The 27,459-nt window shown below is 35.6% G+C and overlaps 1 protein-coding gene across 1 annotated transcript in view; it reads right to left on the reverse strand.

The window, feature by feature from the left end:
• Positions 1–27,459, reverse strand: part of NYAP2 (neuronal tyrosine-phosphorylated phosphoinositide-3-kinase adaptor 2) — a 258,653-nt gene that overhangs the window by 222,143 nt on the left and 9,051 nt on the right. The window lies entirely within an intron of this gene.

Raw genomic sequence — 27,459 nt, forward strand, 5'->3', positions numbered from 1 at the left:
TCATGGGGAAATAAGGTCATTGCAATATAATTAGGTGAAATAAAGTCATACTAGAAGAGGGTAGGCCCCTAATCCAATGTGACTGGTGTCCTTATAAAAAAGGGAAATTTGGACAGAGACACACATGGGGGAAATGCCAGGTAAAGATGAAGCCAGAGATCAGCGTGATGCTTCCACAAACCAAGGAATGCCAGAGATTGCCAGCAAACCATGTCAAGCTAGGGAGGGTCTTCCTCACAGACCCCAGGGAAATACAATGCCAATATCTTGATCTTGAACTTCTAGCCTTGAGAATTGTGAGACAATAAATGTTCGTTGTTTAGGCCAATTGGTTTGTGGTACTTTGTTAGGGCAGCCCAAGGAAACTGATACATGTTTAATGTTGGACTAAAGATTGTTTGACCTTTATTTTACAGGCAAAAGGAATGCACAGAAAAAGTCAGGGCAGAGACATGATCTGACCAATTAATCTGATTTCCACATGTTAAATTGACTAAATGGGGTGTGCAGGGGCTAGAGACAGGAAGCCCAGGATGAAGTCCACAACACAACTGCAAACTACAGTATCTGGCACCTAGTAGGTGATCAATAAATAATTATATCTTATATTTTTACTAGTTCTTAATATTTGACGTAGTTCTTGTATCACTTCGTTTAATGATTGCAACCACCCCATGAGGGAGATAGTATATCTCATTTACAAATGAGCAAATTGATGTTCAAGAATGGTGAGAGATGGAGCCAAAAATTAAATCCAGATTTGTCTGTTTCGAGGGCCCAAGTTCTTTACTACTAGCATTCATGATCATGTAGTAAATATATGTTTAGTAAGTGAGTGAATGCATGTGGATGCTTGTGTTTGCATTCATGTGCATAAATATGACTGAGAAATAAGGCTGAAAAGAGTAACTGCTATAATATAAATTCATCCCTTCAGGTTATTGAGGTGGATATTTTACAGGGAAATTAACTAGAAAAAGAAATACCAATATGTAGAAAATTCATAAGCATTTTAATAATTAGGAATGATACACAATTCATTCTGCTCAAGGAAAACTAAATTAAGAAGCAGACTATAGATACAGGCATGAGGAGATTTGAAATATTGAGTATTGGGCCAGTCAAGTCAAATTAAAAACTTAAGCCCATTTAAACTCCACTGTGATGACTTCTTTTGAAGTCTTTAACTGATGTGTGAAAGATCATTTGACTCTCAAGGGTTTCCATTTCAACTCATGTTCATTTGTATTTATAACACGGGCACAGTTGAGTTTCAGTAGACTTATATTATTTATCTCTTTATATGGGTCACTTTCTGTTTCTTATCCGATTCTTTACTGCCTTATGTATTCAATAAAATAAAATGATGCCTTTATTCAAGTATCCCTTTGCTTAATTTACTTTCTATGCTTATTTGATTATTCAAGAAATTTGAGGGCAAATAGCAACTGTCTGGGATATAAATTCAGAGGAGAAGTGTCACCGAAAAAAGCAAAACACACAAAAGATCATGTTTATAAAAGGCCAAAAAGGAAGTCACAAAATGGGTCAAAACGCAGGAAGAGTAGTACCATGAGATAAAATAAACTTTTTATATATCAGGACACTTTTCAGACTTGGCTAGGAGAATACACTCAGCTAATCGCACAATAGCTTTCAAGAACAATAATGTTCCTCTCAATAAAGGATCAATTCAGCATTGAGGTATTCGACAAGTCTAATCATATATGTTGTATTCGACAAGTCTAATCATATATATATCAAGTTGCTTTTTAAACATACCTGTATAAGTTTTACACATGTGTGTGCACACACAGATATGTATATATAAAATGGTGATGTGATTCACTTAATGAAACCTATCAAATACATTAAATGATAATATAGAAACATGTACCATCTACAACAATGGCACTGTCCATGTATTTCTGTATTACGAAGTAAGACAGTGTACAGTCTTCAGAGGAGAATGTTCACAGAGAAAATGCATTGTTAGGACATACCAGCTGGTGTAATGCAGCACCTCTAAGTTCATGGTATATGTTCCAGTGCCCACTAATAATAAGGGCACAGAGTGACAATCAATCAATCAGCAGCAGTTGAATGCATGAACATTTTCAAAAAACTGTTTCTCTCTTCATGAAAACTCAAAGAATTAATTTTCAAGCCTCTACTTTTAATTGCACAAGTGTCACACTTCTAAACTCTAAGAACAGCCGGGTCTTGTCCCCCAATACTGAAATTTGTGCTAGAATGTTATGAAAGAAATAGGCTCATTCCCTTCATTTACACATGGAAAAGCTTGTGCTACTGTGGCTGTGGACTGATAGAAGTGTTTAAGCAGCTTTAAATCCCCCTGGGATGCTGCTGTAGCGGAGGGCAGAGGGGCAGCTGTCTCTGACGCCACTGGACAGCTCCAAATCTTACCTATTGCAGCTCCAGAGTACTGGGCTGTCTTTATGCTGTGTCATTTACATTACAGACAACCTTGCTAGGTTTTCCTTCCTAACTCTTCTGAAGGTAACATAAAGAGCATTTCTTTTAAATAGTGACACAAACCCTCCCTTACCACTGAATAGAAGAAACTCATGGGCAGTTGTGATGACAGATCTTTTTATTAAAATATATTGGTCCCTGGTTTGGTAATTATAGTGATAAATGCTATTCCAAATCATTTTATTCACTTTCCATTTTACATCCCCTAAATACTGATATTTGCAAAATATAGCTTAATGAAATACCTGATGTTTTATCACTTCAACTGTTTGACTCTAATAATTTTTTTATTTTTTATTTTTTTATTTTTGAGACAGAGTCTCGCTCTTTCGCCCAGGTTGGAGTGCAGTGGCACGATCTCGGCTCACTGCAAGCTCCGCCTTCCGGGTTTATGCCATTCTCCTGCCTCAGCCTCCCGAGTAGCTGGGACTACAGGCACCCGCCACCACACCCGGCTAATTTTTAAAAATCATTTACTCAGGACTATTTTAAAATATTTGAAGACCATTAAATCACTTAGTTTTGGAACTTCCCTATTCTACTCATACAAACTAAAATAGACATACATACCACTTGATATGATATTTTGCTATATTTTTTAAAATATTTTTAAAATTTGCCCTTTAAAGTATTTGACTATACATTTCTTGTTTAACATATGGTTAACTATAAATTTTTTCGGCAAATATGCATATGCCAGGATTTTGGCAAAGGGAGGAAATTCAATGAAAATATTGTTTTCCAAAAAAATTTGCTTTTTTTTTTTTTTTTTTTTAAGAGATAGGGTCTCACTATGTTGCACAGGCTGGAGTGCAGTGACATTGACAGTCACAATCTTGGCATATTGCAGCTTGGAACTCCTGGGCTCAAGTGATCCTCCTGTCTTAGCTTTCTGAGTAAGCTGGGACTGCAGGCATGAACTACTGCACTCAGCTAAAAATGGCTTCCTTAGTGAATACATAATTAGACAATTAATGAAGTTAGTATACTTACAATAATAAATATCTGATGAAATATTAATTACATTACATTTTATAGGTTTTTTTAAAAAAGTATTTTGGAACCAATAATTCAAGATGCTCAACCAATATTCGTTTCCTTGCTGAACTAAAAACTATACTTCCCAATGGCCCTCACAGCTAGGCATAGTCATGTGACCCAGCCAGGGCATACGGTTTATGACTGAAAGGGAAGTGTACAATTTTTGATCATACTGTAGAATAAAGGAACCTGCCTCCCCTTCCCCCTACTTGACGGCTAAAATGCAGATATGGCAGAAGGAGATAGAGCAGCCTTTTTAGATCACAAGAGGGAATTTTTACAGAGAAGATAGGTGAGAAAAATATGAAGGAGTCAGGACCTAAAACAGGGTGGAGATGCCATATCAGTCCTGGACTGGTTGTGCTTAGACTATCACAGAGAGAAGGGAGGGAAGAATCTTTTACTTTACTTAAGTCAAGGTTATTTTTTCCTTTGTTATAACAGTCGAACTGGCATCCTAGGTGGTATTTTGGAAAGTACAGAGCAGAATTAGATACAACTCCAGCTCTCAAGATGTTCTGGTAGGGGAGATACCTATATAGCTGTGTATTTTTATATAAGCAATTTACCTAAATATAAATTTATATAGCAATATATAAATATATCTCTCTATATATATTTATATAGCCATATATTATATAGTTATACACACATATAAACATAAATTTATATATATAAAGTTGATTTTATTTACATTGCCTTTTCTATCAAATCTGAACACATGTATATAAAACACAGTACAAATGTATATATAATATCCCTGATCAGTCACCACAGTCAAGAGCTTTAAAACTTATCATTGTTGGCTGGGCACGGTGACTCACGCCTGTAATCCCAGCACTTTGGGAGGCCAAGATGAGTGGATCATGAGGTCACGACATGGAGATCATCCTGGCCAACACGGTTGAAACCCTGTCTCTACTAAAAATACCAAAAAAACACAAAAAAAATTAGTCCAGCGTAATGGCAGACGCATGTAGCCCTGCAGCCCCAGCTACACGGGAGGCTAAGGCAGGAGAATGGTGTGAACCCGGGAGACGGAGCTTGCAATGAGCCAAGATCGCGGCACTGCAATCCAGCCTGGGCGACAGAGCGAGATTCCATCTCAAAACAACAAAAATATCCCTATCATTGTTATAAATTATATGACTAAACACACACTTGCAGTATGTATATACCTCTCTATATATTTATATAGCCATATATTATATAGTTATACACACATATAAACATAATTTTATATATATATAAAGTTGATTTTATTTACATTGCCTTTTCTATCAAATCTGAACACATATATATAAAACACAGTACAAATGTATATCTAATATCCCTGATCAGTCACCACAGTCAAGAACTTTAAAACTTATCATTGTTGGCTGGGTACGGTATATATATATATATACTGTATATATAGTGTGCATATATATAGACACAGTATTGCTTATTATTTTCTCACACTTAATGTAAGTCTGATGACTTTGCTCATTGATAGGAACTTTTGGTCAGCCCTTTCCATGTTCAATTCCTCAACATTTCTGTGTTCACAGTAGATGGAGCATGGCTTGCCTTATAAGTGGACTTCTTAATGCATAAATGCATTTTGCTAATGAGTTCCCAGAACATGCTAATGACATTTTGTTCTGGATCATTTCCAAAGTGGTTGCAAGCAAACAAGCTCATTTAAGAGAAAGAGAGAGAGAGAGTTCAGAGGAAGACATTTATTCAGTGACTATTAACTAAAAACATTTGCACATAAATGTGATTACTTGAGAAATTGCATCAGAGTCTGATTGACTGACATTGGAAATTTAAAATAGACTCCCTTGAAGTTCAAAGCTTTACCACAAATCACAAGAATCATTAATTACCCTACACAGGATCTTGGGAGTTGCCTGTTTGTAAAATCTGCTGCCTTTATGTTCATAAAGCTTAAAGTAGAAAAGCAGAGTCCCAAAAAACAACTAGAAAATGGAAGTTTGTTAATTAAAACAATATGTAAACACAAAGTCTGAAAGAATGCCAAGGGTCTACCGTTTGTTGATGAGGTATGATTTTTCTACAACAGCAGCATATGGAGATCACGTAACTGTGATGTATTTGATCCAAGTGGATTAAAATACTAGTCTGGCATTTGAAATAACTTCTGAAAAATACAGAGTTACTATAGTTTCATCACAATTTTCAAGCAATAGAATTGATATGTACCATAGAATTTATTTAATTTTATCATTTTATTTTTTAGAGTTATTTGAACATGTTTAATGTGAGTCAAATCAATCTAAATGACATAATAATTTGAAGAATACATGAACAAGCTCTTTTTTGGCCACTAAATTTTTACATCTTTCCTTCTCTCTGAAAGTACATTTTCATTGCCCAATCTTCAATTTAATCTTTTACTTTTTTATTTTTTAAACTGACAGATAAAATTAAATGTATTTGTTGTGTAAGACATGATATTTTGAAGTATATATACACTGCGGAATGACTAAATCTAGTCAATTGACTTATGCATTACCTCAGATGGTCCATCACAGAGTTTAACATCTGTTTTTGTTTTGTTTGCTGTATTTTCCTATTTATGTGTGTATTTTTCTTTGTTTTTAATTTTAATTAAAAAAAAAAAACAGTATTCTGGTTAGGGTACTACCTCTTGGGTTCAAATCCCTGATGTTTTGATTAATAACTGAGCTCTTGGGCCTCAGTTTCCTTATCTGTAGACTGGAGATAATAATAGTAACTAATTCATAGTGTGGTGGGGTGTGAGTTAACATATGCAATGCACTTTGTACAGTGGCAGGCACGTTGTCAGTGTGTGGTGGATGTTAGTGGTATCATCCACCATAATAGAAAGAGCTAGCAAATTGAATGTCTGATACATGAATAGATCACTTTTCACCTAATAAATAACTTTGATGCTATTAAAATAATGGCTAAGAAAATAATATCCCCTCATAAATTGAAGAAGGAAATCTAAACAACATGTGCATATTTCAATATCTGAGCTATAGACATGTCTGATTATTCTGTAGTTGGAAAGGCTTCATGTCATTAATGTTCTAAGATTTTGATGGGGGAAATTAATAAGGTCCTGGACATTGAAAAACATTTTTATCCAGTCATGTTGAGTTCAATAAAAAGGATTCTTTTGAGAAAATCTAAGTTGGCAAATAAACCTTTAATCATTGTATTCTATATCTAAAAGAAGGAAAAATAAGGGAGAGGAAGAGAAAGAGAAAGAGAGAGAGAGAGTAATATGAGTGAATAGATTTTTAAAAAGCAGAGAGTCGCAGGAATCAGAATAATCCAGAGTTTATCGGTTTACGCTGACACATTTTCCTGGCAAAGGCCCTGACTGTAGGCAGAGTCACATGACCAGGAGGCTGTGTGTGTGTCTGCTTAAGAGCCCGTGAAGCTCTTTGGCTCCAAACTAGCATGTGTACCATGTGACGCTGGGGTTGCCATGGTAAGTACATAGTGTGCAACTGATGCTTTTTTTCCTGATATGCTGCTCTATCATAAATGCACCAGAATTCAAATTAATACTAAAAAGAAAATCACTGCAAGAGGAAGTTTTATGGGGCTTTGATTAAATATTCAGCACTTATGCATGAGCTCACCCTAGATTCTGCAAACATATGTGCTATATCTATCATTTTTCCTCAAATATAATTTACCTTAAAATAGTCGATGGATCATCAGTATACAATTAAATAAATATATTAACCTCAGTTTTATTGTTTTCTCTTTGGCTGTGCTGAGGTTTACTTTATAATGAGATTTTTAACTACCTGAATATTATTGATTTCAAAAGAAAATGATTTTTCTTTGTTCTTTAAAATATTTCCATGCAAAATGCCAGAGACATTGCAAGGAATTCTGGGTATTCTGAACTTTGTGAAAATCTGAAGACACTATTATGGATCCAATGTGAAAGCTGTCCCAAATACCAGTTCGTGGCTTTGGAAACTTTTGAGTGCTCAGAAGGTCCTCTTGGTTCTCCACAGTGTCACTGTGCAAAATGCAAGCTTAGCATTTGAACTGTGAATTTGGAATCCTGCTGTGGTTTCTTTTGTGGTCTGCCAGATTTGATTCATGTACAAGAAACTGATGGGCAGGCCATTACTTGTCCCTAAATCCCCCCTACCCACCCCTACCCAAATAATGCATTATTTCCTATTCTCTCTTTCTTTTCATAACTGTTCTTTGGAGTCAGATATATCTGAGCTTTACCCTAATTCTGCCACTGGCTAATTATATGATCTTGGAGAATTTCTTAAAGTCCCTAAGACTCAGCTTAAATAAAACAAATGACAGAATCTGCCTCATGGAGATATTATCTGGATTAAACAGATGCAACATGTAAAGAATTTATAGGATATGTTATATAATAAGCACCAAATCAATGTCATCGGTTATTACGGTCTCTTTATGGTCACTTACATTTTTCTCTCTTACATTATGCAAATTTTTAAAAACAAGCTGTCCTAGAACTTTAAGCATTTCTTGAAATGTTCTTGAAGCTTTACTGTGCATGTGGATCAATAATCCAAATAACTCAGCCACAAATGCAATTCTAAAGCCCAGTTTCCTGATGCTTTCCCAGGAATCATGTTTGGGAAGGCCAGAATACATTGAAATCCCTTCCAAAGAATTGGCCTAGGTGATGACAATTAGGTCAACAAAATGAATGGATAGAGTAGCAGGTGTTTGAAAGCTATGAACTGCAGGCCAAATTCGACTTGTCACCTGTCTTTGTAAATAAAGTTTTATTGAAACACTACCACACTCATTCATTTAAGTAGCCTTGAGGGCAATTTCATGCTACAGCAGCAGAACTGGGTAGTTGCCATATGGTACAAATGCCCAAAATAATCAAATGATATTTGCTGAGCTATGGACTAGAGGGTACCTGAGTAGGAAAACACAGAAAGTGGGAGGAAGGTTTTAAAGAGCAGAACTGCCAAATGGTATTCAGAACTCAAGTCTCAAAGTAATCATTCCAGGTTTCCCCTGGATTCCCATATTGAAAAAGAACTCAAAGGCCAGCAGGGAAGAGAGGACAATAATCAACTATGACTGGGACAAAAACGAATATTTTAAATTATAAATGACGATAAACTTCATTGATTATTCTCTTCCTGAGAAGGGAGAACACTTTCTTACTAGGTCAGCCCTGCAGAATTCAGATATCTTTCAAAGACTGAACAAGGAAAAATCAACCCCTTCTGCATACCCATCAGATCCCCCAAATCCAGAAATATTACCTTGATCTGCACAATAATGAGCTTAACCAGAGAGAGGAGTAGAGAGAGGAAAGCCTGGGTTGGCAGGTAAGGGGACTCTTAGGAGTTTATAGGTAGGAAGGAGAGTCATTGTTTTTCTGTTTTTGTTTTGTTTTGTTTTGTTTTGTTTTTGTTTTTGTTTTTGTTTGTTTTTTTGTTTTGGAATAAAATGCTCCTTTGGGTATTCTTCCAGAGACACCAGCAAAGATCTGAATCACTTTACAAATCTTCTAGGTCATTAGATTCTCATTTGTTCAAAAGGGATTCTGTACCAGATCTGGCCATTATTTGGCTCACTTTTAATTTTATGCATGGAAAGAAAATGATTAGATGAGGTGTATTAAACTCAGAATAGAATTATGTAGATTATGTAAAGAATGCTAGTAGACCAGAATAAAACATAGCAAGCAATAATGTCTGTGAAGACCAGAGAAGGTCTCAGTGAGATATCACTTGGGCTGAGTCCTGAAGGAGCCACAGGGACTTGGACAGGGAAGGAGACACATGGGTGGTGAACGATGGAAAGGACACAGACATGAGCAAAGGCTAAACTTGCGGGAGGACTACACATTCTCTATGGCTGGAGAGCACTGACCCATCCAGCAATACTGATGTTCCATTTAGTCCTCACCACAATCTGTCAAGACGGTCATTGGGATTGTGATTTTTACAGATGAGGAAACTGTGATATTAAAAGGAAAAATATATTTGACTAAAATTACAGTTTGATGAAGTGTCATTATTTGTATCTCACTTAGTATCACCTTAAGAAAATTGTCCCTTTTGTGGACAATCTCTGGAATGTTGAATTCTGGATGGTGACTATTTGGGGTAAGATTGAATAGTTACCCAATCTGAATATTCCCTAACATTTCTCCATCTATCTTGGAGTTGTATGGATAAACTTTTAGGACGCCAGGCAGCTTTTCTGCTCAGAGGTCATTAGGAAGTTTTTAAACTTTCCCTTTTTCTTACGCAAAGATTCTAGGTTTGATTGCCCAACTGATAGCCATGTCCAATAAAAATCTAAACTAAACAGAATAATTTTGGTTGGAACTAGCCTTATATCTCTTTTTAATTTAGCAATGACTTGCTATATGACCACAGGTAACCCACTTTTCCTGCTTGGACGACATTACATATTAATCCAAATCTGAGAAAAATTGTAAAATAGGGAATTAGTTACTGGCTCAGGGCCACTCTTTTTATTTCACAGTCTTCTTGCTGCTTCTACTTTTCCCTTACAACTGCAGTGCTCTCTCACCTATTTTATGGAATGAGTCTAATAAAATCATTCACAGTCAGGTAGAAGAAGTGACTAATAATCATCAAACTACACTAATATGTTATCTCTTTGCTTGTCTTATTAAAAGGGAACAAATATGCAAGCCAAAAGAGTCATTTCATAATTTGAGGATTTACGGCTTCTAGGCATTTCAAGAGAGGTATTTTCCCGGGGTACTGGTTGAGTAAGCACTTCCTCAAACTACACCACATGACTAGCTTCCTATTCATTCATGAATAAAATCTCAGGATATCAATCATTGAATCAATCACTCAGATATACTTATTGAGTGTCCCCTGTTCCAAGTGCAGTGGAAGAGCAAAGCGAGTTCCTGCCCTTGTGTTGTGGGTACGTTAGTGGGTAAGAGTTCACACTGACTTAGCACTTACCATGGATTCTCTTTTATGCTTTCATTGTGTCTAAGGTCACTTATTTTTGCAACATCCTAATCTGTAGGTACTGATATTACATAGAGAAAACTGCAGCCCAGTGAGTCTGAGTAATTTGTCCATCATCACACAGCCAGGAAGAATGAGAGTAAAATGTGGCTTGGAAGGAAGTCTGACTCTACAGATCCCACTGCTACATTATATTATAGGTTGAGGAGAAAATATTAAGTAGAATTCTTTTTAAAAAGAAAAGAGAAAGAAAGCAAAGATAAGTATAACATGTAACTAATTTTCTAGGGGATGTTATAATTTTTAAATTTCAATTATGAAGAATTAATTCCCGCCAAACTGTCTTTATTTTTTCACCTTGATGTTTCTCACTGTAATGAATTTAAACTTGAGCTTACCCTCAACTATTCCTCTCCCCCTTCATTTCTTTATTTCTTTTTCTCTCTCTCATACAATGACACACTAATTCTTTTACACAATCCTGTCATCAAACTGAAAATAATACACTTATATGATGTGTATGTGCCATTAGTACAGTTTCATTACTTAAACAAAAGAGTTTCTCTTGAAAACCTCTTCATTAATGTGACTGCTAAAATCTATCAGAATAAAACTCTTGGTGGTTGTATAAAATCCTAAAGTAATTCTAAAAACATAAACATTTATTTCTCTTTGATTATTCTCTACAGAACAGTAGTTTCCATCCTACCACAGGAAAAAAAAAAAAGGATATTTTAAAACATATTAGATAGGCCTCTTAGAAAAGTCAATTTTCAAACAGAAACTCGACAATAGAAAGGCCTCTTTAATAAGTCCATTTTCAAACAGAAACTCGACAATAGAAAGGCCTCTTTAATTTCCCCCTCACATTAAGTTTCCTATTCCAAGTGTGTGTCAAGAATTTAATTGCAGCATGAAATTAGCCAGTTATAAAATACTGTACTTGTGCCCTTGCCTTCTAAAGTAGAATGCACTGAATAATTTGCTTAATGGCCTCTAACACGAGACCTCAATTTAATAACCAGAGTGCCCTTACGTGTTGGATAAATTCCTAGTGAGATATGCTCTGTGTGTAATCCATCAAAACATCAATAGATCAAACACACACACTCACACACACACAGAAACTAAAAGAAAAATATAAAGCTGATAGGCCAAGCTGATGAGTTTAAAACGAACCAGCCTGGCAGATGACTGTACCTTTTGTAGAAATGCATGTGATTCCTTCTCTTATAGCTGTGTGAGCAATACCCTCAAGGACTCAGTGGTGGGAGATTACATGGCCAGTCCACAGACATGAGTGTGTTAGGGACCTTACATGTTTCTGTCTCCTTTTTCTGAAAGCTCTATTTCTTTAAAAAAAAAAAAAATTGGTTTCTATAGTTGAGGTTGCCAAAAGGTTGGCTTCCAGAAAAGTAATGTTTCTATAATGATTACGTGTCAGTTTAGACATACCACTTTCAATATGATGGAAATGAATTCAATCTTTTTTTGTACTTCATAGAACTACAAAGATTTCTTTTCCTGATTACTTTTAACAAGCATTTTGCAAACTTATTAGTTCAGAGACTAGAGAAGATGGAAACAAAATCTGGTTGTTTAATGAACGGGCTAACATTTCTTGACCTATAATCTCCCTTTTCACTTTACTTTATGTTGAATTTATATCCACATATTGCTTTGGATTTATGAGAACTAAGTCAATGAAAGTAGCAGAAGATAATAGAATAAATATAAAATAAATTAAACAGAGGAAAGGATAATTTGAGGGAATTCCAAAATCTTCATATTGACTTTTTGACTTTGTAGTTTAGACTGGTAAAAATAGGTAAATGCGTTGCTAAACCAATGCATTTATGACATTTACAGCGAAGATAGTGAAATGTAAGGACTTGATAAAAAATAATACTAGATCATAACTCTGGGACTTTAGGTCTCAAAAGCCAATATTAAAAAAATTTTAAATTTCTATGTTAATTTATGAGCTAAGTAAACTGGATGACTCTTCCTATAGTACTTAGAAGTGGTGTGCTATATTATTTATGAGGTTATTTGCTTTGCTCAGAGATGATAATTAGGGTTTGAATAAAGCAAATTGAAACTGGAGAACATTAAAAGAAAGTGTGCCGATGAGATTGATTAATTTCACTTAGTTATATCTCAGAAGTAAAATAATTTGATAAAAACTTAAATTTTAATTAGTTCATTGTCCTGCTATCACATTTAATACAAAATCACATATTCTTAGTTCACTTTTTAAAATCTACCTTAATTAATTTGAAGGAGTTGAGGGAGACTCTTTTTCCCCAAAGTTTAGGTATGAATGTAAACAAAATAAAATAAAATAAAATGTCATCTTTGAGATATTCAGTCTCAATCTTAAATTCATGATATTGAATTTCATCAAGTATCTTAGGGACTGTGTTATTAACATGAGGAATAAAGTATCTCTGAATCTTTATCTTAGAAAATTTCATAAAAAGATCATATATTTCCATCATTGATAATACCTTCATGATGCATGTAGTAAAAAGGTGAGGTTTTTATTAACTAAATTGACTGCTCAAAGAGTTGAAACTAGTGAATGTATCTATTATGTACTATTTCTTGTCTGCCAGAATATGTTGCATTCTTATCAGCAACTAACAAGAGCTGCTAGTTGGCACATGGAGATAGTTTTATTGTGCTGTATCAGGTTGATCATTATGAGCCTGTCACTAAAATAGGGTTTTATCTGTGTGACTGAGATAACAAAACATGCATGTATTATTAAGCACATCATTAAAAAATAAACATGCATACACTTGTCTAGGTGAACATCAGGCCACAATATGAGAGATTTGTTTATTCCTCCACATGTTCACTAAGGCCGTTTCATTTTTTTCCCAGGTTATAGTTCCTACAATAGTTCATACATGCCATCAAGCCTGAATTGAACTCTTCATTCAATTCTGGGGTGACAGAGGTCATGCTGTTCTCATGTTAACTAAATCACAGTCTGTCTCAAACCAAGATGACCAATTGTGTTAAATTAAAGATAGAGGTTCTTTGCTGAAGGCAGCTTACACAGGGGGCTGTGTTGACACCTCTAAGCTGACTTTCTTTTAGAATTCTAAGTCACATTGAAATGGAATGGCTTGGATAGACAGGGTCACTGCATTAATGACAAATCCACAAGCCGCATGGCATTCATTCCTAAAACTCAATACCTTCCTAATCTTTCATTCCCCTTCTTTAATGCAATCATATAACTGCACAGGCTTCATGTTTTCACCTCATTTCAAAATGCTCTCTTACATGCACCATCTCTCCTTGGAGACTTCTAATCTTGTAAGAAGTGATAGAATACTTTCCCTTCCACTATAGACTCAGAAGCAAGAGCTTTTATTTTCTAGTCATGTGCAAAACTGATTGACTTCTTTAGAAAACTCATATGGTGTCAACTCAAACCAGAGTATCAGAAAGCCATATTTTATTGTGTCTTTTAATAATGTCTGTTTATAATCATGAGCGCTTCTGATAGCTAGCCGTTGGGAAGAATACTAGTCATAGTATCTATCATTAAAAAGAGTTGTTCATGATTAGAAACCAGACTAAGATGCTGTCATTAAAATATTCATGGAAGTGTTCTGTTACTTTGTTTCCTTTTCTCCTTTATTCTCCTTGTTTTGTGCCTGAGAGTTTCCACCTGAAGGGTATCTCTACACTACAGTGATGCCCTCATCTGACTTTGCAAGTTTTGTATTGACTATACTTTTTTCCAGTTGTATTTTTAGCTGACACTGTTGGCAATGGTGTGTAGTTGAATTACTCCCTGCCAGTTTTTTTTTTTTTTTTAATAGATCGGTTCACAGCGTCCTTGCCTATTGCTTATCTCTCCAGTTATCTGTCCTTTTTTGCTGTTGCTGGTGGTGTTCATTCAGACAGACATCATTCTTTCCTTTTACCTGTTTATTCCAGTCTAACCCTGTGAAAAAAAATTCATCATGAGTCAGGAGAAATTCCTCAAGGCATGTATTACTGGTATTGTGATTTGAGTGGCAGCCGACTGACACTTAGAGAACAATTTATCTACCTGAATTGGACTAGACATCACTAATGCACATGGCAGATTGATTGTACAGCTTTAGTGGATGTATTCTTTATTAATGAGATTCAGTATGATTTGCTAAAAAGCCTTTTACTGGGTAGTCATTTTCCTTCCCCCTTCACGATCTCTTTTTATCCCATTTAATCTGTTGAACCATATACCATGTTTTGAAAATGTGTTTCTTTCCTCTACTTTTATTTGAAATACTGAGACATTTTAAATAATTGCTGGTAAACTGAATGGAACAAACACAAAATAAAAGAAAAGAAATATTGGAATTGAAATGGATTATAAAAGACAGGAAACCAGAAAAAGAATTAAAATCCTGAAAAGTCATTTAAATGAAATAAATGTAAAATTATGTGGAAAAGAAGAAGAAGAAAACAAACCAAGAATAACATTTGACATTTGAAATAACTGATTTCTAGAAATGAAAGTATTTGTACTGATAGTGGTTGTAAAGCATCATGGGATTCCTTTATAAAGAAAATATGCTATTTGTATTGATTTGCTGAGAGTTGTGAGTTGCTGAGGTTTGGGGACTTCAAATAGGCCCCAGCAAAAATCTAGAGAAAACCCATAAACTGCACGTCTCTTAACCCTTTGCTTCATTATCCAGAGGCCACTGGGCAGGAGAGAATAATTTGTCTTAACTCTGAGTTTTTTCTAAAACACCAGAAGATGACATAAGGTTGAACTATTTTAGATTCTAGTCTCACCCTGAACAAATATTCCCTCCTGTGTAATTTCCAACCTGGTATCGGAGGAGGATAAAAAAGGAAGTGACTTCTCTACTCCTCAGAGAAGAGTCTTCATGTGCCCTGATTACTACAGATATTTCCCCATTATCTTTCTTTTTAAATTTCCCCATTACTGTTTATTTTTGTAAATCACAAAATGTCGTCTGTCCCCTAAGTAAAATAAAATGCTGAAAGAATAACGTTCTCCTAAAAATAACCTAGAAAACAATTTGCTTGACAAATGATTTTCAATCCTATTTTGTCACTCGTCTCAAGAACAAATACTGTTTAAATTGTATATACTGACAGGCATCTAAATAATTTTTAAAATTATATGTGACCATCTAATAATAACAAGCAGCCTAGGTGGTTAAGAAGACTTCTCACTAGGTGCGGTGACTCATGTCTGTAATCCTAAGAGTTTGGAAGCCTGGGGAGGGAGGATTGCTTGAGTCTGGGACTTCAAGGCCAGCCTGGGCAACATAGTGAGATCCCATCTCTACCATCAGCTGGGCATGGTGGTGCATGACTGTGGTCCTAGCTGCTTGGGAGGCTGAGGTGGGAGGATCACTTAAGCCTGGGAGGTTGAGGCTGCAGTGGGCCATGATTGCACCACTGCACTCCAGCCTGGGCAACAGAGGGAGATCCTGTCTCAAAAAAATTTTTACAGTAAATAAATAGAACAAGAATCCCTCTAGAAAAAAATCCTAATAACTCAAATTTATCCGTGCCATTCTGATTCTCTCTGTAAAAGAGCTGGGTATGTCAGGGTTACAATGACTGTATCAAGTACTACATGAAAAAATAAATACAAAAATTAGCTGGGTATGGTGGCATGCATGTGTAGTCTGAGCTACTCCAGAGGCTGAGGTGGAAGGATCACTTGAGCTTGGGAGGTAGAGGTTGCAGTGAGGCGAGATCACTCACACCACTGCACTCAGTCTGGGTGTCAGAGTGAGGCCCTGTCTCAAAAAAAAAAAAAAAAAAAAAAAAAAAGAAAAGAAAAGAAAAGAAAAAGAAAAAAGAACTCCTCTTTGCCTGTGCAAAAAACAGCTGTCGGTTATTGTTGGGCTGGCTTCCCCTAGCATCCTCAAACCAATATGAAGCTGAAACCTACCAGCAGCATTTACCCTGCAATGTTGAATATACATTGCTCTTCAGAAAAGAAATCGAACTACAAAAAAATTTTAAAAATTATTTTAGGTTTTAGTTCTTGTAGACATAAAGTAGGTATTTTATCTTCATAATTCATTACTTCTTTCCCTCTTTAACTTTAGCCTAAATGTATGACATTTTCACCAAAACATTTATATTAATAGAGTAAAAATATAGCAGCTCATGTGCCAAGAAAAAAACCTTTCAGGGTAATTCACTGAAAATATCTGGAAATTCATTAGCGAATTGCACTTACAATATCACATGTTATGCCTGCTTATTTACTATTCCCTTGGAGAAGTCATTATCAGTGCACTAAGTGGGTTCAACACAATCTGATTTGACAAATGTTTAATAACCTACTATGCACAAGAGACAGTTTCTCTGCTCTTGGAAGCTAGTTTAATAATTAAGACTAAACCTACCAATTATTGCATCCTTTTGAATCTATTCATATGCCAAAATTATCCTCGTGTAATTTTAACTATTTTAGGAGAAAGAACAAAATATGTGTACATTGATAAAATAAAACAAAATGATAAAGTAGAAAATTCACAGTTGGGGGCTGGGTACATGTGTCATTTGCAAATGTCCAAAGCAAACAATCTTCCCGTGTATTGCTTTCTACTCTACATGGAAGTGGAATCTTTGTAGACATGGTTCCATATGATGTTATTAAGATAGCCACGTTAAGTGATAAAGATGAAGGTAAAAATGGTGACAGTAAAAATAATAATAATAATAATAGTAATACAAATACAATAATAGCAGCTACCAATTCTATAATAAGTTGGTTACTCCATTAGTTGTGCCACATGTTCTATCTTTTCTTTCTTTTAACAGCTCACCAAAATGAAGATTGTTATTTCCAATTCAAAAGGAATAAACAACTTTAAGAGTTAAGGGACTCATTATGAATCTCATTAAAGCTAGCAAGTGAAAGAAACTGATTCCACCTTGTATTAAGTCACAAGGATTTTCCCACTATGTTCCCTTTCACCCATATACACAGCATTACTCCAAGTTTCATTCTTACAATGAGGTAATAACCTACAGGTTTATTGAAATACCCAAGAACAGAAAACATCCCCAGTTTTCTATCTAGTTGAAAGCATCAACTAGTTATCTATGTATCCATCATTGCAAAAATGTCTTAAGTGAACATCACCAATGCTAATAACTGAATCTTCCCATTATCAGAGCATTTTTCCTTTTTGAAAATGTCAAGCATTCTGTAGGCCTACATCTGCCGTTTACCTTCCTTCTTAGATTACAGGATTTGTGACTGTCATCTCTGCCCTAAACTGGAAAGCAGCCGAGTGTGTAGATCATATAGCTCTTAGAATCAGTGTCACCGATTGCATGGTTTCACTAACTGCACAAAAGGCAGAGACCTCTAGGCAATTGTTCATTTGTTCTGGTTAATCTGGGTGCTTGCCCTCCATTTGCTATTTAATGAGTGTAAAGTTTCAGTTTTGCAAGATGAATAAGTTCTAGAGATCTGTACCTGTGGTTAACAATACTGTGTTATGCACTTAAAAATTTGTTAGGAGAATAGATCTCATGTGTGATGTTATTACACACATAAAATAGCAAAAACTTTCCTGAAACTTAAATGTGTGTATGTATACAGTTTTTAGAGTTTTATAAAAGCATTTCAAAATTTTTGACTTTTCATAAGTATATTAAAAGTTTTATAAAAGTATTAACATTTCTGTAAAACTGTCAACCTCATACCTACAAATTATCAAAAACGAAACGTGAAATTCTAACAAATAGTAACAAATCATTGAAATCCTAATACACATCTCAAACATACTGTGTCTACAACTTTTCTCACCCAACCTGGTTATTCTGCCATCTTCCACATCTCCGTTAATGGAAACGCCATCCTTTTAGCTTGCTCTCACACTTCCCATCCAATCTGTCACCAAATTCTGTCAATTCTACCTTCAGAATGTAACCACGATTCCATCACATCTCACCTCCTCCAGTGCTGCTGTGGTCCCAGCCACCATCTTCCCTCATCTCTATTGCTTTTACAGCCTCCTGACTGGTCTCCCTGCCCTGCCCTTACTGAGACGCGTCTCATCCCAATTTCACCCTGAGTTAAGCCAGCTTCCTGACAGTAACCTCCATGTCCTCACGAGATTGGACTCCATTGCTTCTGGCCTGATCTTCTAACCCCCACCTGCTCTGCCCTGTTCGAACCACAGTGATATCCTTCATGGACCTCCTATGTGCTAGGAATGCTCCCCATTATGACCTCTTCTCTCCACATTCCTTCTTCCTTAGAAATCTGTTTTTCCTGAGGTCTGCATGGCTTCTTTACTCACTTATTACTTCAGGTCTTTACTCAAATGTCACATCCTCAGTGAGTCTTTCCCTGAGCTTATTTTAAATTGCACTATCCCCATGCCCCTGACCCCTAATTCTCTTGTTTAGGTTTTTTTTTTTTTTCCCCCACAGAATGTATTACATTTGCACTTACTCTGTATGTACTTGTTTCCTTTTTGTCTGCCTTCTCCACCTCCCAACCCTCTACCAGATTGTAACTCCGATGAGGACAAGCATGTTTTGGTATTTTGTTCACCATCTTATCCCAAGCACCTAGAGCAATGACTGACATATAATAGATGCCCAATATATGCGTAATGAAAAATTTAATACGGAAAAAAGATAGCTATGCAATACATACAAACATCAACCTAAGAGAAGATTAAGAAGTCTCCTTGGTAACGGCTCTCTTCATTCTTTGCTGAACCACTTCATTTTTTATTCAAACATCAGGATATGCCGAGGGGTATACTTAGCTCCAAATCAGAGATGAAAATGCAATTTACTAATTAAAATAATGGATTTTAAATACTGGTCTTTTTATTTTTTAAAACATCTTCCTTGTACATCTTATTGAAATTGATTTTCTTTTTCTTTCTTTTATAAAGTGATCTTTTTTTCCGCTTCCTAGCAGGCTAGCTATATTCACATTCCAGTATGGACATGAATATTCCCTTGTGTATTTCCAAATATGAGCAGTATTGGGAATAACTTTTAACTACAGGCATGTGTTTCAAGCACAGTTTCATTTTGAGGGGGGACTTGATTTTCCTTTTATCAACTCGTGATTAAAATTAATTTTAAGGTAACCCACACATATATAGTGAAGACATTTTCTTTAGGCGACCTCAAAGTTAGAAGCCTTGGAGCAATTTTATTAGCATGCTCAGGCTCTATTCTAGCAGTTTCATTTATTACATTAGACACATTCTCTAGGAGACATTGCATTTTTAGCAGTTCAAAAAGTCCCCTGACTCACAGCCTTACTCCATAATAATTTCTTTTTCCTACGGGTTTTTTTTTTTTTTTTTTGGGAAACATTTTACAAAGGCCATCTTTGGTTAAAGATATCTTCCAATAGCTAGAAGAATATAAAAAATAGTCCTCAACAGGAAACTATTGACAGTCAGTCTATAACCATCTCTCCATATTTAACATTACTTTTCAAAGAAAAATTACCTTAAATTCTCCAGTGGGCTTCTGTTTAATCATTCAATTTGCCATGGTGTTGGATGTTTTGAAGGTCCACTCTTCACTGCAATTTCCCCTGTCAGAAGAGCTTAATTCTCATGCTGACTGAATAGCTCACATGGGGCTCTGTTCTGAAAGGCCCCTCCTCTTGCCAACATCTGTCTATTTATTTCAGATATAGAACAGATACTGAGCTTCTTAAAATGTAAAATAAGTGCTACTTCTAGGATATAATTAAAGTCAAAACAACCAAAAGTATAAATAGCTCTTGAAAGGTACGTGAGAAGACTGAAGGAGGCTTACCCTAACAGGAGCCTTTAAAGGACCTTTTTTTAATGTTGTCTCTACTCTGTCCTGTCAGGTGACTAGATGAAAATCCAAGGATTGTCTCTATTACTAATATAAGCATAATGTAAACTGTAAATTTATAAATTCTGAAGTTTGTATTAAGCATCTTGGGAATCTTGATGGCTCTAACTGAAAACAATAGGCAAGCAGGACAGATGCCATTTTGACTTGTATAAGGGGACTCCTTAGATTAACTTTCCCCATGAGCACTGAAAAAAAAAAAAATAGAACACCTATCATAAATTAATTCGTTTAGAATCATCCTTGCAGATTAAACATCTGGCTCAATAAAGAATTTTTCTGGTCTAATCGTATGGTTTGAGGAATAAAAAACTTGCCCATGCATTTGATTTTTTTTAACCAAAATTACTCCCATATATGAATATCTTGTTTAGCTTTGAAGAAGAAAATCTGGATGCATGATTTTTACATAAAAACAAGCAAAGCAGCTTGTGGTCCCCTGAAATGATTAATAGAAAAGTGATTCAAATTAATCACAAACACAAGAGGAAGCTGAAGTTAGAGAGGGTTATTAAGATACTGGCTGCTGTTTAATCTCACCCGTTATCAACACATTAACCTTGTTTTCTCTGCCTGAGCACTAAGTCCTACAGCAAAATTAGGTCAGAAATTCACATCAGATCAGATCAGCTGACTCATTCTAGCAAGACCCTGACATGCTACAGATTTGAGTTTAATTCTAGATAGGAGGATGGCTGAGGGCTTGTGTGTGTGTGTGTGTTTGTGTGTTGCTCAAAGCATAGGTTAGTTACACAGTATTTCTGTGCTCCCTGTAGAGTATTCCCAAATACTCTTAGGCAAGCTGGTGGAGTATTTCTTAAAGTTGATAGTGTGTTTCCAAACCTTTGTTTAACCATGTTCACTCCACCTGTGCAATGGGGCTTAAACACTCCTTTTCATGTAGAAATAGGGTATCTCATTTTTCTACATGCCTCCAATTAAAACAAACCTAATAATATTAGCTAATCGTGATTAAAATAGCTATTCATGGTGCAATGAGGGGATATATCATTCACAAAAATGCACGTCAATAGATGCTATTTCCACAAAGTCTACTGCCACAAATCATGGGTATGTTCCCAGAAGCCATTACTATCTAAAGAGGATTTATGTAACTGTTAACATTTCTCTAATAAGAGCTCTCTGTGTAATTATGTCTTTGGGTAAAGTAGTCATTTAAAATATTAACCAATTCAAAACTTGGATGTCATAACCATTTGCCTTTTGGGTAGCAATGTGTTAGTAAAGGAAAAACAAATATTTTCTTTATATATATTAGATTTCTAATATATCTAAAACCAAATATTTTTGCTTTATTTTTCTTCATGGTCCAAAGGATGGACTTCAGTGGTTCTTTTTGAGTAACAGAAATAATGACTCTTTCAAATATAGATAGCTTTCAAGTATATATAATAATATGCAATTGCATGTAGTTTTTTAAAGGAGCTGTAAGTAATCTAATTCCATTTCTGTCACTTTTAAAGAGGAAATATAACCTCATATAGATCCCTTGAGGGCATCCACAGGGAACGGAGACATTCCTAATCAGCCTAAGTAGTCCTTTGTGTCAGAACCACTTTGCTAAAGTCGAGAGCTGTCTTCCAGATTCACAATGTTTAGGAAAATTTAACTAATGTAGCATTTGTTTGATTAGAAAAAAAGAAATCCTACCCTTACCTATGGGAGATATGATGCTCAGAAAGACATGTACTGGCAACAGCTTTTCTTGTTGCTTTTAATTTAAAGGATGTTTCCTATATTGTTTTGAAAATACTATAGCTAATAGCAAAATGAGACGGTGCAAGAACCAGTTTCAGAGTTCAGAAAGAAAACTTTGTTTGAAGGGACTTTTTGTGCATTTGGCATATCAGATTATCTTTGGATTGCCTGTCCTTCTCAGGGGATATCGTCACTTGATGGCCTACACTTGGTGGCCTGTAAATAGTCAACTCCCAGGAAGGTGTTCACAGGTACACCCAGGTACTGCCTTAAGGGATGTTTGTGGCTGGACACTGATCTAGTCAGTCACTTGCCTTCTTCTCATTGGCTGGTTCCTGAACGTGTCGATGGTTCAATACATGACTACCCTTCCTGTTTCTTACCTTTTCTCTCAATCACATGATAAACTGGAATTTTGCAGCCCATCTCAAGGGAACTCATTTGTGTGAAGCTATAGGTTTTGTGTGTTTGTTTTCTTATAAGTTTTTCATAAAAAAAGTAAATCTCATTTAACAGTGCCTGCACAAAGCCATTAGGATTTAAAATAGCAGAAAAGATGAGCTACTAAAATAATTTTTTATTCTCCATTAACTTGTTTCCTTTAAGTCTTTTTCTCTTTTTCACCGAATGTTATTTGAAGCTGTTAGGAAAAACACTAAGAGCATCGCTTTTTATTTGATATTTTTTCACCCAGCCAGACTTTTGAGTAAAATCCCATTTGAGAAATGGAAGTGAAGGTACAAGAAAGTTAATAGTGACAAGGTGCTCAAGTTAGTTTAAAAATAAGGAATTGGGCTCAGAAAGCCTAAGTGACTTAGAACACTGAGAAAGTGATGAGGATATTCTTTTTCTAAGAGCTCAGTGTTTTAAGCTTCCCAGCATCAGCACAAAAGGCATTTCAGCACATATGTGATCCAGAAGGTCAATCATATGAAATCCTATTTCCATTTTTTAAGCAATCCTTGGCAGTCTGCATGTTTCTGAAATTGCAACTGGCATATTTCACAGAGAATTATCATCAATGCCTTTTCAAGGTCAAACATGCCCCATCTTTAGATTTTCAGCATGTATATTCTATATACTAAACTGTGGTATATTTTTAAAAGGCATCAAGCAGATATGTTACATAATTTTAAGTAATTAGACTATGTTTATTAATGCCTCATTGAATTCTCTCTACTCAATGTAAATTGCATGCTAAAAATATTAAAACATGTGTTAGGTTTAGATGTTGGTCCTCTGTATCTTTCACCATCCCTGGAATCCCAAAATGCCAGTGTGACTAGCGACTTGCTATGGACTTTCTCAAAATACTAAAAACACATTTTTTTATTAAGAACATGGCAGCAATTCCAAAATTGTAGTTTGAGAAAAGAATGAAAGACTGTTATTCTTTTTAAATTGTCAGAACTCCGAGATATGCAGTCACCTTATGAATGAAATAAAATTGAATGTGGACGTTACCATGATTACTGAGACTAGATCATTTGAGATTCCACAGCCAGTCTATCATAAGGAGGTTAAAGACTTTAGCCTCCTCATCCTGTCCTATCATTATTTGTTTGGCCTGTTTCACTTTTCTCTCTCCAACTTCCTCCCTTACCTATCCAGATACTATCTCTGTCCTCACACCGTACGTGGGTCCTGATTTTGGAAAAGAAAGACACCTGAGAAATCTCAACAACTAGAAAACTTTACTAGTATTCTGCCCCCTCCAGAGATATTCGTATTTTAAATTAAAATTCTAGAAAAACATGGGGGAGGGAAAGTAGGAAAGAAAGGAAAATTCTAGTTAGCAAGACACATATACATTTTTCAAATCCTAGTGCATGTGCTTACTGTGAGGACAGTAATAAAATAATGTTTGGGATATGATTGACCTCACCAGGTTTGGGGCATGGCCCACAAATGACTGTCTCCCATATGTGCACCTGGTCAGGGTTCCTGCTGCCATCTGAATCTCTACCTGTGATCGTCTTTGAGGTGAGGTCTGAGTGTGTCCTGATGGAAGTAATTCCTCTGTGCCTCCGCAGCACAGTCATGGAACAGGCTTCCATCTTGGTTTACTTTCCTAGCCCACTATTTTCCCACTAGAGCTTGTCCTAGACCCAAGGCTCCAGCTCTTCTCCACTTGGCAGCTTTAACTGTACTGAAGCTTTTGGAGAAACAGGGAGAAAGGACTGTTCTTTAATTCTACCTTTCTGTTTCTTTTTCTACTAGTTATTCTCAGCTGCTCTGATGGTTTTTCACAAATTTTATCTCCATAATTTGGCTCCTGATTTAAACCTATGTCTTGACTTTAGACAACCAGGTTTGGGAACTTTTCATGCCAGTTTTTAGTCTTTCATTCATTCATGATATATTCATCCACATAACGTGGCATCTGTCCTCTTATCAGGGCTGAGCAGTCCGTGCTCCATCTAGAATGTTCTAGACACCTCCCTTCCTACCTACCCAAGGACTCTCTAACAGTAACTTTTCCCTTTCTCTAAGTCATCAACATTTCTCCTTCTGCAGTAATCATTCACACCCACATTTTAAATATGCTAATTTTCTCCCTTCTTACGGGAACAAAATTTTTATTTAAAAAAAAAAAGTTGGGTACGGTGGCTCACGCCTGTAATCCCAGCACTTTGGGAGGCTGAGGCAGGCGGATCGTGAGGTCAAGAGATCAAGACCATCTTGGCCAACATAGCAAAACCTCATCTCTACTAAAATTACAAAAATTAGCTGGGCATAGTGGTGCATGCCTGTAGTCCCAGCTACTCGGGAGGCTGAGGCAGGAGAATTGCTCGAACCTGGGAGGCAGAGGTTGCAGTTATAAATGATAATATTATTATAGTATAATATAATATATATTTATAAATGATGTATTTATTAATTATAAATTTATTATTTATAAATACATCATTTATAAATATATACTATTTATAAATAACATATTATTTATATATGTTATTTATAAATAATTATTTATACTCTGTTCAAATCCTTTATTTTCATTATCTTGTGAACACAATCCTATTCGGTTTTGTTCCTGGCCCTTCAATGAAATTGTTCTTATTAATAATACAAATGTGGTAAAAAGCAATGGTCAGTTCTCAGGCTTCAACATATTTGATGTATCAGCCAAATGTCTCTCTCTTCTTTAATCGCTTTTGACACTTCACCTAAGGCATCACACTCCTTTGTGGTTCTCCCCTCTCACTAACTGTTCTTACTGAATTCTTCCACCTATCATATGAGCAATCAGGTGCCTCCAGGGGGCAGTCCTGGGTTCTTTTATCATCTCTATTTAAATTTAAATTCTAGTTATCCTCATATCGGCTCATGATGGTGAAATCTATAGACTGCAACTCTCATATTTGTACCTTCGGCTTGGAACTCTAGCGTAGCTTCCAGATTCTTTACTCAACGGCCTCCATCACTTCCACTTGGAAATTTAAAAGGCTTCATAAAATCGTCATACCAAAGCTGAGCTCCTGTCCTGCCATCACTTACCCTAAACTTGCTCCCCTTTTAGTCTTTGCCATTGCATTAAATGGAAACATCCTTCTGCTAGCCTAGGCAGAAACAAAATAAAGCAGAAAACAACAACAGAACAAACCTGAGAGCCACCTCTAATTAATTTTTTTCTCTCTTGCTCAACTACTGCATCTCATCAATCAGAAAATTCAAATGGTGCCCATAAATTTATTATTTTACACCACATTTACCGCTACCATCCCAATGCAAACCAACATTATCTCTCAGCAGTTAGGACACAACAAAATGATGTACTTCTCTCTTTTGCTCTATTCTCAAGTAGGACTAAAATTTTATCTTCTGCTTATGGGGTGAGTAGACGTGAAAGTCTCCAGATAATATGGGACTTCTTCGATTCAATGTGTGATTTGAAGTATCTTTACTTTTATGCTATTAACATAGTTTTGAAAAATATTGCTTTATCAGACTAGCAGGAATCAACTCAAAGTTCACATAAATGGATTACTTAGACCTCACTTACTATGTAATGACAGGGTTTTGCTGTGTCTCCATCTACCTAAATGCCTGTTCCTAAGTCCCTTGGACTTTAGTCCTCTGAGGTTATGCCCCTTTTTGAACACTTGACAGCTAACCACCTAAAAATTAGCCATTTTTGTTGTCTTAATAACTATGAATCTTTAAGTAGAAACCTACTGAAGCTTGTTAATGAAATACAGAAGATAGTAGTACAGTGATAAGCACACTTTGGGTGTTCTGTAAAAGCTAATGGAATGATCCAGAAAGTAATTTTATTTATATACTTACAGAAAAGGATTTATAATTGAGTTGTAATGCCAAGATTACAAACTTCAGACTTTAGCGTTTTGAAGTTACTTTCAAAAACATGTAGGTCATCCTTTGTATTTTGAGTTTTAGAAAACTCAGACTCATAAAACTAAAGTTAAATGCTCACACACACAAAAAGTCCATCAAAAATACTTCACAGAAGAAAAAAATGTCCTAAAAAGACATTTATACACTCTAGAAAAGAATTGTGATACCAGTTAAAATTGGTTAGAAATCAAAATAACATAGTCCTCAACAATAAATTAATTGACTTTAAATATAAATACATGCAATTGTGAAAATGTTGATCAATTATGCAATTTTTATACCTGATAATATATTTTCATTTTAATAGTCCGGAGAAAAAAGAGTTCTCTTTTAAAACAATCTTGTACACCATTTCTTTCTATTTCTAGCTTTTTGCTTTCAAATCATCTCTCTCTCTCCATATAGTTATTTTTAATTAAATTATTGGAGTAGTGTGATCTTACCTAGCTTCTTTAGAAGCATGAATAATTCATTTTAAGATAATATTTTGGCTTTTTAAATATCATAGCGTTCAGAGATGATAAATAAAAGTATTAATGCCTGATTAGATGAAAAATCTCCCAATTAACCATCAAAATGTCTTTCAGATTATTATTATTCAGTTATCAAACTAATTGATACAGATTAAGTCCCTATATTCTGGATTTTAGTGAATGAACTTTATTGAAGAAACAGGATTCCATCTGACACAGGTGTCTCCCTGTACCACCAGAAGTCACACACACTTACAAACTGAAAACATTGTGACATTCTTTTTAAAAAATCAAAAGATATGCATTCTTCTTTTGGTGTCAGCACTCTAGGAAATTTAACCTCAATTTGGAAGGCCACCCTCTGGGGCTCATCAGCTAGTAGCTGGTAGGTTTTGCATCATAAAAGTAATTCCATTTGAACAAACTTGTGGCACTTGGTACCAAACAAGAAATTTAACAGCCATAAAATTCTGCGTAGAGAGAGCACCCCGTGAGGATTCTACCTGCGTTCAGAGGCT

Source organism: Mandrillus leucophaeus, unplaced genomic scaffold (genome assembly GCF_000951045.1).
Source record: "Mandrillus leucophaeus isolate KB7577 unplaced genomic scaffold, Mleu.le_1.0 Scaffold277, whole genome shotgun sequence".
In the NCBI taxonomy this organism is placed as follows: domain Eukaryota; kingdom Metazoa; phylum Chordata; class Mammalia; order Primates; family Cercopithecidae; genus Mandrillus; species Mandrillus leucophaeus.